Raw genomic sequence first — 13,116 nt, 5'->3', positions numbered from 1 at the left:
ATCCAAAATTCAGTGACACGATTGCCGGCTTAAAGTACTTTGAAGAGCTCTGTAGCACCGCTCCCAAATGTACGACCCTAAATCCTAAATTTAATATTTTACGCAATATTAATTTTGTATAGCGATGAAATTTCTTGATATTTCTTACCACAGAAGAGTTTATTAAATGTGGTTATACTTATACAAAAGTTCTGAAGTAACACCTATTTAATATAATAATAATATGAGGGGACATCACACACATGGCTATCCGACCCCAAGCTAGACAGAGCCTGTAACACATGTAGCGGACAGCTGATATATCTACACAGATACATTATATTATATACGAGTATATTATATTATTGTAATACATATTAACACCCAAGACCGAATCGAACCAGGGACCTTTGGCATAGAAGTCAGGGCCACTAACCACCACACCATTCGGTCAGCGAATGGTGTATTGTCCAAGCAAAGATGGACCACAATATTCACAATATTATAACGTCGGATAGAATCTTGTAGGTCATTGGGTTATCGATTGTGAATTTGTGACAGGCGAGACCACGGCAAGTTTGCGGAGTCGCGATTCAGCTTCTATACAGGGTGTTGCAAAATGGAGTGGACTCAGGAGATATTCTAAACAACTTGTTTTGTACAGTTTTTTCAAAAAGGCACGTGAGCAACCAAATTTCAAGCTACCAAAGCATTTTTTTTCTCGATTTTTCAAATGTCTTTATCCTTCTTTCGGCATAATATTATACCAATCCTTTTTTGACACTCTTTATGTCGATGGTAAAAAAAAATAATATCAACATTATGAAAGAACCATTAAGTACTACTACTATAGAATCGTTTGTCGTTATACTTGTATCTACACTATGGACCAGCGTTGGCGTTGTTATAATGTTCTACAGAAGGTACTCGTGTATGGGTCTGTCGCAGGCAGTTATAATTAAGTTGAACACAACATCTATTGAAACAATTACAGAACTGTTGTAAGTGAAGCCAGCTTCGATCTAATAAGAAATGTTATTCTAGTAATTAGATTCTGAAGAATGAATAACCACGGCAGGTCCTCGCTAATCCGGAATGACATAACTCTCTTGGTGAAATATCAAGGTGCCCGAATTATAGTCTGCAATATTTTTTATACATTATTAAAAGATAATTTCGAATACATAAATGCTAAAAACATTTGATTTTAACCCTACGTAGATTGATGAGACAAGATTAGTATTATGCCAGTTGCTGCTGAATAGTATGGGCCTGGGCCCGAAGTCTGCTAAATTTTATAGATACCAAATTATTTTCAAATATGAAATGTTCGTATTTACATCCCGTTGACCCCTATACAATTAAGCAAGCCTGTAGTGTCAAGTTTAGTGCCTATATTGCTCCGCGAATTTTTCGTCTGGATTACCGCGATTACCGAATAAGCGGTGTTCGAATTAGCGAGGCCCTTCTACTGTAAATGTATTATTATTATGTACTAGCTGTTCCCGCGCGCTTCGCTTCGCATTAAAAAGTTTTCCCGTGGGAATTCCGGGATAAAAAGTAGCCTATGTTCTTTCCCAGGGTCTAGATCGTATGGATACCAAATTTCATTCAAATCCGTTCAGTAGTTTTGGCGTGAAAGAGTAACAGACAGACAGACAGACAGACAGACAGACACAGTTACTTTCGCATTTATAATATTAGTTAGGATTAGGATTATTACTAACGGTTTCTCGTAATGATGTGTCTGTCTGCGGTTGTATATAATTGGTTTTGAGTTCGTTTTATGTTCGAGTTTATTGGCAGGAGATGGAAAATTATGTTTATTCAGAATTCAGGATTAATATTCAGTTTTTTTGGTTAAATAGAGATTGTATGCTTGAAATGCTTTTCATCTTTGATACTATCATTTATGTAGGGTATTTGGTATTTTTAAATTCAATACGGTGCTACTATTAATTTAACCCGTAATGAATGTTTTTCTTTTATTTATTATGTAAATTATGGCAATAAATAACTGAATTGGTTTTTTAAGTTTTAAATATACCTACCACATACCTATCTATAATTTGTTCATTAAGAAAAAACAGGTAGTACTTGTATGATATAATTATGATAGTGCGTACGGGTGCACCAATTTGAATAAGATTACAAAACTTTCCATCAAACGTTCAAAAGCTTGGTTGTCTAGTTTGTCCACATTGATTGGTCGGGGTTAAAAATGCATGAGAAGGGGTTAATTTTAAAAGTTAGCTGTGAAAATGTTTGCGTGTCTATAAATAGTACTTCGCTTCGTTGCCCACGACCGGCGACCCCTCTACTATTTTCAGTCATTAAGTACCCTTAGGCAGCGTTCCCACTACGCCGGGCCGGCAGATCTGCCGCGCCGGTAAATCTGCCGGAAGAGCTAGTGGCTGTACAATTTATATGAAGCTATTCACATTATCCCGGGTCCGGCATTTTTGCCGAGCCCGGCATTTCTACCGAACGTTTTGTCACTACGAATTGCCGGTAGAACGACCGGGCCCGGAGTAATGTGAACGAGTTTGTGCCGGTATCTGTCCCCCGCTCGCCCCGCTCGTGGTCCCCTCGCCCCGCTCGTGGTCCCCTCGCCCCGCCCGTGTTCCACTCACGTCATTCGGCTCGCATGTTCTGGTAAAAGTAGACGTTTAGCATGGATATTCAAGCAGAAACTTTAATTACGCTTGTCCAAGAGTGACCTGTTCTGTCGGATAAGACCGAAGACGTCTATAAAGACAAAAACTTAAAGTTAGCAGCATGGCGTGAAGTACCTATGTTTAATACTGAAACCAAACTTAGATGAACTGGATGAGGGTGTACCCAATGTTTTCTTTTATTTTTCCTTCTATTAAGATACCACCACAACACAACAATTTCGTCGTCCATTGTGCGCGCAGGTCCAAATTCAACTGAGGACTGTCTGAATTTCTTCCGGGATCCGATGTAATGTGAACACTCTGTCCGGTGTCCGGTTTTCGGCAGATCTGCCGGTCCGGCGTAGTGGGAACGCTGCCTTACAGGGCGCCATATTCAGAATAACTTAGAATTTTCTAAGCTGTACTGTATTTGTTGTCAGTTGATACGTGGGCACTATTTTTACACAGTGAATTTTACAACGAATCCACTCCAATCTTTGGAGATTTCGTAGTCATAGTACCCGGCGATTTATAAGTAAATACCAATAATAATATAATAATAATAATCGTTATTTGCACACCATAAAACTATTTAACATAAATGTACAAATGGTGGTCTTATCGCTAAAAGCGGTCTCTTCCAGACAACAGTTGTAGAACCAGAGTAAAAAAAGCTGAAACCCTGGATCTGGATTAACTTTGGCTTTTAACGCGTAATTGCGGCAGAAAAACTTTCCAATACGAAGCGAAGTTCGCGGGCTATAGCTAGTTCCAAATACACTCACGGGCAATGAAATAGTTCCACTCACAAATTACCGACACCCAACCAACCCAATTTTTTCAAACATATCATTTAAAATTTTAACAAAATATTACTGTTTTTAGTTGTTTATATCCTGATGCTCTGTTAAATGTACTTCAATGTTGCAGAAGGCGTCATTAAGCTAGATTTTTCAGTTTAGAAATAATTTTACGCTTTTCTCACTGGAACGTCTGGAACTTTTTCATTGCTCGTGAGTGTAAATTCATGAAACTAACTCCTCTGTGTTAAAAACCTCTACGTTTCCCAATAAGGTATCGATACCACTCCGCCATTGATGTGACACAGAACCAATCCGCGAACACCAATCTCGGGTAATGCAATCGACACTGTGATAGAGCGCACACAGAGTGTGGTTCACATTAGACATATACAATATACATGTGTATAGTGTGACAAACTTATCTGTTCCGGTGAGAGCGAACTAAATTGATCCATATCTCATTACTTACTAATGAATTGTATATTGTAAATGATTAGATGGGTTTATTAACACCGCAAGAGCGAATTAACAATACGAGCAAACTTAAAATCTTATAGAATTAAGGAATATTAGTAATTTATGTGAGCTGTCACCGGAACAGATAAGTTTGTGGCACTGTACGATGTTCTAGAGTGCGCGCCAGATAAGTCTGCGCGTGACTGCTGTGGGAAATTGTTTACCAATAAATAATAATAAATAATAATAATATGTGGGGACATCTCACACACGGCCATCCGACCCCAAGCTAGGCAGAGCCTGTGTTATGGGTATCGGACAGCTGATATATGTACACAAATACATAAATAGATACATATTAAATATCAACACCCAAGACCCGAGTACAAATATCTGTCTTTAAACAAATATCTGCCCCAGCCGGGAATCGAACCCGGAACTTCGGCTCAGCAGTCAGGGCCACTAACCACTACGCCATCCCGTCGTCTAAACAACCATACATAAATAGGAGATGGGGAAAAATCTAACTATGTATGTAAATAAAGTGAAATACGGCCTTATAATATTTCAAAAGTAATAATAGAAATATAATTAATAATATTAAATTAAAACCAAATTTTTAGAATTTCTGGCGCGCACTCTAGTACATTAGTACGTCACGCAGTCTAGTACGTCAGTGAAGAACTAACATCGGCCGTACTATTTGCACACTGCGCCGAATAGAAGAGATAACTGACCCCTTATTTATTTATTTCCACTTTTGTGTACAACAAACAAAATACCGTTACACAATATAAAGTTTGAAATAGTAAGTGAGTTTACAAACCCTTGATTGGATAAGAACTAAGGTAAATATGCGAAACTCTTTTCATTAACAGCAAAAAAAATAAATAATATAAAAAATAATAATTAAATAAAACATAAAAGGTGCTAATTCGGTTACTAAATGAAAGAAAAAAATATATTTTACGGGTTGCAAAGTTATCGTTGCCGGACTCTAGTGATTCTGTCCGACCGGATTCGGTCACGGCGACTGTTACGGCTGGGGAGGGCGTCGGTCGTGTGCCCTCATATGACTTATCCTTTATGAGTGATCCCTCTACGTAACTATTCAATATACGTACTAATCAATTTCATTGCAGAATAGCCTGAAGGTAATTGAGATGAACGACTTTTCAATAAACCCGCTGTGATATTGATAGGGTAACGACAACATGATAAATTATTATTGGACTTAAGTATGATTTATGCAATCGTCTATCTGTACGAAATATGAATAAAATTTATAACATTGATACTATAATTTTAAATAATATCACTTTTGTGACGTGGACACGGTTTTTATAAATATATTTTTATTAGATAAGTAAGTAATTGTAATTATTAACCATGGATATGTTATATTTGAAACAATGTTGCATGTCACTGATTTTTAGAGCACTTTCATCATTTTGAAAACCAAAGGTACAGCCTGCCATAAGTTTTGGATGCGTGCCAACTAATACATAGATACACCTACTCAGTATACACAAGGCTAGTAGGTAAATTATAGCCGTATTTTTTGTGGCAAATTAAAACATATGTACTTACTGCTAGATTCCAACCTGGTAAGTCTTATTCTTCTTCACTCATGTAGGGCTCCCAGTTACAGAAATAAATGATCTTTTACCCGTTGCAATGTCAGCTTTGTAGGACTCTATACTTACCTATGACATTCCTGACCAAAGGTACAATCGTTCAACGTTCAACGCAATTTGATAATTAGCAATTCACATAATTGGTATTGCCTAACAACATCTGTTATTAATATGTCCTGGATATAGGCTAGTGAATTAATCCACTGAGGCAATCATGTAACATTGGTGCACAATGGCCTTAGGCTCACAATCGGCCTTTGTCCGCTAGTCCAGCGGTTCCCAAATATTTATCGATACGGAACCCCGTTTTGGCAGAACCCTGGCTTAGACCATACATTGTACCATACACCAATTTGCGCTACACATGCTTGATTTCAGTATTCTTGTATTTTCTCGGAACTGCTGATGGCCTCTTACGGAACCTATGGGTTCCACGGAACACTAGTGGAACCACTACACTATTACACCCCGCCCTTCCCTTATTTCCCATAATAGCTCGGTACAGGGGGGTCACTCTCTAAATCGACGAACGAGCGATCAAGAATTGTCACGCAATCGCCACGCTTAGCTCCAATTTCGCCATAGTCGGTTGGATTATAACCAGGGAATGGTTCATCAATTATACGTCATCTCCATATTAAATTCTTGACAAATGTGTCAAAAGTCAATCAATAATCCCTGGTGGTCTAACTCACTATATAGAGCCGTGGTAAGCGCAGCGCTCCGACAGCTTAGGAAAAGCATAAGTACCTGCAGTGCTAACCACGACCCAATAGCGTAGTTTCAAGCGGTCCGATTATATGACAGCTCTCGTTCGTTCGACTTGGTAGTAGCCCCCCAGGCCACGCCGTAGATAGACCTAAGGAGGTTGATTATTAATAAATAGGACACCCGCAGCGTTGTCGTAATGACTTGGATGTTGGTACCTGCATGTTGTAATGGGTGGATTTTGTTCAGTGAACAGGATAGTGCCAATATCGCGTGAGTTAAGGTCTTAGCCAGAAAATAGGTATTTTTAAACGAAAACTCCTTGATAACTGATAACAATCTGTTAAACTCAGCTCTCAACTTCAAGCTTTATTCAGGCCTAAGCGATGTCGCCGTCGTAAAAAGATAGCTAGATGTTTAAACTCTATATAAGATATCATAACCATTATTTATTATTTTTTAATCGTGAGGCCGTGGGTTCAAATCCTGGCCTGTACCAATGATTTTTTTCAATTGTGTTTTCAATTAATACCACGTGCTCTTACGGTGATGGAAAACATCGTGGGAAAACCTGCACATCTAGATTCTAAAGTGTAATTCTAAGTGCATTGTACTTATTCCAAAACGGCGATATGGTTCGCAACCTATCACGTGAGTACAAATGTGCTGCGAAAAGTGGATGGCTCACTTGTGGATTACAGTCGTGAGTGCATATATATATACATACACACACACACACACACACACTCACGCCTTGTACTAATGTACTCCCTTGCGGGGTAGGCAGAGGTGCATTGCTGCACCCACTTTTCGCCAGTGTGTTATGTTAGTCCCAATAATAGGGGGCGGGCCTATTGCCATTTTACGGGCACATCCAAGACCCGAGAACAAATATCTGTGTTTAAACAAATATCTGCCCCAGCCGGGAATCGAACAAGGGACCTTCGGCTCAGTAGTCAGGGTCACTAACCACTACGCCATTCGGTCGTCTATACATATACTACTCTGTGTAAAAAGTATCGAGACTGGATCAATAAAACACAAAATGTTTGTTATTCATCCAAATTTATTATATTACCTTCAAAATATGCTCTTTTAGAATCGATGCACATATGCCAACAAATTATCCAATCATCACAATTTTTTTTATACGCTGTTTCCAGAGTTAAGCCGCAGATAAGGTTTAATCGTAGACAAGGTGTGTGTTTACATGTTTAATAACGCTTGACAAACTGGTATTCTTATAAATAAACGACCTAATTGAGAGAAAACTTCTAATTTTATAATGATGTCCTAGTACTACACTAGCGAGTATAATACAAACTTATACTCGCTAGTTAAACAAATACACTAAACAAGCATCCAAGAGGAACTTGGCATAATAAGACTCCCTCGTCGTACGCCCGATTTCTCATTTGACTTTGACTCAGTGTACCTAAGCATACATCCTGCTCACTTACAATTCAGACAATCTTAACAGCGATTTACACTTCAATAAGTACAGTACCGACATCAGTTGTTTCACATTTGTATAATATGGTCCTATCGCCGTTTTGGAATGAGTACAATATACTTCGGTTACACACCAAGAAATATAGAGGTGCAGGTTTCCGCACGATGATTTCGTTCATCGTATGAAAGGTGTTTATTTAAGATACTTTTGTATGTACATTATTGAAAAGTTGCTACACAATATAATGTATATTATGTACCTAGAAGGTAACCAATTAGAAACGCTTAGCATTTCACAGACCCTTAATACCTCCGCGTCTGAATTTAATTTTTGCAAAAGTATTCTGTAATTCCTTTTTGTAAAGCGTCTATTTTGGTTCAGCAAGGCCCTTATTTTGGCACTTTAATTGTGTTTGGAGAGCCCCCAGCGGGGTGTATTCTGAAATCCCCAGTATTGCGGACTAATGAGGATACCTGCACAGGGTGATATTTATACAGGGTGATGTTTTTAATTTAGTTTTTAAGAGTATATTACGGGTACACCATTTCCTTCGTTAAATCCAGAACAATCAACCGAGACCAGTCGACGGCATTATTTACGAAAGGATGACTTAATTAAGAATAAAGAATTAGTTACCTGGGTATATTCGAGCACAAGGGAATGTATCCCTGTAATCAGGACAGCAGTTCGGGAATTGTGAGCTTTTTACATAATAACATTATACACAATAATGTTATCTACCTAATTAAGTTAACAACAGTATAAAAAAATCTGTATTTTTTTGCTCTAGCTATCCCACAGATAAACGTTATCCAGTCATACTGAAATCGGTTAAAATCATAAACCGATTTCTCAAAGATGGCAATCCCGAACGAGCTACGAGTTTTGTAGAGCATCTTAATTAAGTTGGAGACCGCTTCCGGTGTTCCTGAGTGACCCTCATCATCTCACAACTGTCGATAACTGGAGATAGGCCCGTCCTAACAGTGTCGGTTTACGTAATGAGGTAGTAACTGGTAATCAGCCGGTTTCTTCGTTCGTTCTTTTTGCTAATTAGTCAGTTACCGCGTTTCCGAGGAGGCCGTCGGTGTGATGGCAAGGTCTACGCAACTATTATACTCTGTCCATTATATTTGATTTTTTGACAGTCGAAATCCCATACATATTTGATGACTGCAAAGGAAAACCAACTTTACTTACCAGACATAAGGAAACGTCAAAAATACAATAACATAGTGGAAGCTCTATAGGGTGCTTTTCCAACAAATATGTGCTATGCTAATAATAATAATATGTCTCCACACGTCTCACACACAGCAAAATTAAAGCAAATTATTTCCAACCAAATAGAAACATCTTTCAAAGAGTTTTAGACTTTTGCGAATACAGCTGAAAATACCACACTCTTGTTGCATGTTGCAGAAACCCTACTACCATAACAAAAGAGAAAATTATTGCATAATATTATGATAAGGTTAAGAAATTCGAGTCGACGTTTTCTGAAGTACGCTTCAGCATCGCGTAGGATTCATAATTTTGCAGCATAATACCACGTTGGATACTTGTGAAATACTACAGTCATCTTACAATGCATGGAAGCTTCTTCGATGAATTAAAAAATGTATAACTTGTAAAAGGGAAAGAATGTGAACTAGAGCAATTTGCAAACGTTGCCTACAGATTAAAGATGCGAGATATGCGAGGTAAATGTACAATTTTATTTTATTGAAAACATACTTAGAAGCGTCCGTAGTCGAGCGGGCCTCAGTGATCGTAACTGATCGCTGAGGTTAAGCAACAACTGACACGGTCAGCCATTGGATGGGTGACCAATTTCAAGTGGTGCTTTTCTGGACGCTTCCGTGCTTCGGACGGCACGTTAAACCGTGGGTCCCGGTTGCTGCTTCGGCAGCAGTCGTTAAGTCTAGTCAGAGGCCTTCGGGCGGCTTGAAAAAATCTGACATTCGGGTTGCCCACTTACCCTATAACTCTCTCTTCACAAGCTTGCTTGTGTTGGGGTCCACCAACCCGCACTTGGCCAGCGTGGTGGACTAGGCCTAATCCCTTCCTTCATTGGAAGGAGACCCGTGCCCCAGCAGTGGGGACGTAATGAGTCGTGATGACAATACATATGTTAAGTCTACGAACCGGTCTAGCTTCCAACTTAGTATACTCTGTCCAAAAAGTTATATGTCCACCAACTTTTAAGCTCAGAGGTTGCAAGGTTTTTGCTTAATTTGTTTAAGGTTATTTTAATTAACCTTATTACAATAACACACAGCGGAGACACTGAGATAATTAAAAATTTGCAGGCGATATTTTATTATGTACTTACTAATTAAAAAGTTAATAAAGTAAGTCAAATAATTACACACAAAACAGTCACACACATGCATATAAATAAGCTATTTAACACCACAATGTTAAGAGTGCATAGTTTTGTGGAAGGCCCGAATAAGGGGAAGCATTTACCTTTCGGCATCGTACGTAACCGACGCATCGCAGTCAGTATTTTTTGTACAGAAGTGCGTCCACTTCATCGGAATTGTCGACGCCGTTTCACCATACATTTATGAGAATCCGTTTGGTCCGACACTTTCCTTGCTGGACCTATAAAAAGTATAGACCTAGTTCGAAGCACTCGCATTATTAGGCTAACGCTCTGGGCCGTAAATTTCATACCTACTTATACGTAAAACAAGGCGAGGAGAGAACATAAATAAACAAACAGCGTGTTTAATTTGCAGCGTCGTTAAATTCCGTATTGCTTTTATTGAAGCGCCGAGCAGATGTTGCGTCCTTCACAGATTGTGCGAAATGTTTTCCTCCAAGCAACTCACCGTTGAAAAACTATGCTGAAAAAATACAAAAACCTACTAAGTACCTTTCTTTACTAATAAGTACCTAATTAAGTTTTTAAAGCAATCGTAAATCACATAATCACACTCATGAGGTCATGAGTAATGAAAAAGTTCCAGTGACATGGAAAGTATGGCAGGTATTTTTCATTGCTCGTGAGCATAGACTTAGTATATACTAGCGTATAGACGAACTGACAGCTCGATAAAACGTGACCAATTTTGATTTTTCAGTGTGTGCATTAGCTAGTGATGTACCTTTCTTTACTTTGGAGGACCATCGATAAGTTATTGAAGTTCGATGTTCGACCCTTGGAGAGAGTTGTTCCATAGACTGTTGTTGTCCAGATTATAATTTTGACATAGTGTAAAAAAATGCATAAATAAAAATAAAAACACTTTTTTCATCGCTCCTTATTTTATTGACTTTTAAACAGAAAAATCTTAGATATTATATTATCTGTCTGACCCATATTACTGGCTCTGCCTCGGATGGCCGTGTTTGAGATGTTACCACATATTTATTTATTTAACTGGTTCATTCCAGTTTCGTTTCCTAAATTATTAAGTTCACATTCATTCTTAAGTCGAATTGTTGCAAATGGTAGTGTTCTTCTTTGGATTCCAACCAACGCGTCCAACTAATTTCAACCACTTTCGTCTTATTATAGTATCTATAGAGGGAATCTGTTGGACAAATTATAGAAAATAATTAGTTTATGTATTTGTTAAAAGATGTACCTTGCCCTGACAAAATGGTTCAGATCCGAGACGGTAAACGCAAGCTAGCATTTATTTTCATAGGTAACATTCAAGATAAAATATCGATAATGATATCGATTAATTTGAGTCAATCCCTAGCGTACATGTAAAATAAATTGATGAAAAATATATCCACTAAAATCATGGAAATTATTAACAAATGGACTTCCACATACACAAAATATGAAAGTAAACCACAGCATTGGCATTATTTTATATTTAATACAGGATAAAAGACAATTTTTAACCAAAAATAAACGCGTCGTAGCAGTGATGACTATTTTGGTATTTACCTGTGAAATGTGCAATTTTCAGGATTATTTCTATGATTAACGCCACAATCACTCGCAGAAGATGTTACCGTTGTTGAATACACTTAGATTTACTGAAAATAAACCACGATGTACGCAAAAAATCCAAAATACTAAGGGGTTGTTTTTCCGCGTGCTGAATTGTGACGCTCTGTCATTCAAAACCAGTCACAGTTTCATTATATTCGCTATCCTTTTCTATCTTGCCAAATTTCCGTAAGGGATTTTCTTCTCCCTCGCTCGCTTTGTTCGTCTATACGCTAGTATATACTAAGTCTATGCTCGTGAGTGTACTCATAGGTAATATTTTGTATGTTTGTTACTCTTTACGCAAAAACTACTAAACTGATGTTGATGAAATATGGTATGGTGGACAACCTAGATTAACACATCACCCACAACACACGGAAAACTTTCAATAAAAATAGATATCATATAAAGATTTGAACTCCATCCTAGTTCAAGCTTTTCTTGAATAAATATCTTTCTCAAGATAATTTCCACCGCATTTTAAACAAAACACCCCGTCGCGTATAAAGATGATATAAACCTCGTTTCATACATCGCTTTGTCTCTTTCTCTCGCGTCGTAAATCAGCCATGAACACGCGACTATAAGCTCTAAGCTTCTTATTATAGCATGTTAGTTTCCCCGTAAATCTCCTGAAAATATTTGTGCAGGTTGTACAATGTTATATAAATATGACTAGGTAGATAGGTGAAATGAAATAAGATATGAAAATGAAACACAATAAAATCCATATAAAATGAAGGTTTTTTTTACATTTTACACTTAGTATTAGTGTTATTACCTACATATGGATAACATTACAAGTACGGAGGAATTACAGATAGTGAATAAATTTTTGGGTTTTTCTTTTGAGCGTATGTATTTAAAACAAAATACATTTATGTTTTCAGGTTATTTTATTTCTGCTTATATTTGTATTACTATAATATTACACTGAATTAATGATTTCTGTTTTTCAATAATTTAATTACAAGATCTAAATTCTCTGGTTTTAATCGCCTTCCGTATAAATATTTAATGAAAAGCCCCAAAACCTTCAGGTAAAAGTATTAAACATTTATTTTATTCATGTCAAAGGCACAAGGATCGTTTTGTGAGGGTGTAAAAATAGGTTTTATTTTTGTTACGCTGAATTTCACTCGTCACCGAGCAAGCAGTGATGGGTTGAATATTTAATAATTGTTTGTTAAAGGATATTTTAGACAAGAAATTCTGGGGCGGTTTAAAACCTTTTACCAAATTTTACCTTCGATTTGGCGACTCAATTAGTTTTTGTAAAGAATCCTTTCATCGAGGGATATACCTTAGTTTCATAGGTATTATTAATAAATTGTGCGATAAATAGTGCTATCCATCCTTTATCGCCATGAGTGCAAAGCCCGCAGGAGTGTTCAAATTTTATAACGTGCGCCATCTTGTTACTTTAGCTTTGTTTGTATACATTGTTAGGATTTTAGGCTGT

The 13,116-nt window shown here is 37.5% G+C and overlaps 1 long non-coding RNA gene across 1 annotated transcript; it reads right to left on the bottom strand.

Moving 5' to 3' along the window:
- Window positions 1–10,712: 10,712 nt before the first annotated feature.
- Window positions 10,713–11,902, bottom strand: LOC125490332. Its single transcript, XR_007267602.1, has 2 exons — window positions 11,607–11,902; window positions 10,713–11,238 (listed from the first exon to the last, which is right to left on the bottom strand). It is a non-coding gene; the product is annotated as an uncharacterized LOC125490332 (long non-coding RNA).
- Between the last annotated feature and the right edge of the window lie 1,214 nt (window positions 11,903–13,116).

The sequence above is a fragment of the Plutella xylostella genome, chromosome 22, assembly GCF_932276165.1.
Source record: "Plutella xylostella chromosome 22, ilPluXylo3.1, whole genome shotgun sequence".
NCBI lineage: Eukaryota > Metazoa > Arthropoda > Insecta > Lepidoptera > Plutellidae > Plutella > Plutella xylostella.
Note: the sequence above shows the minus strand (reverse complement) of the source record. Positions and strands in the feature narration are given on the sequence as shown.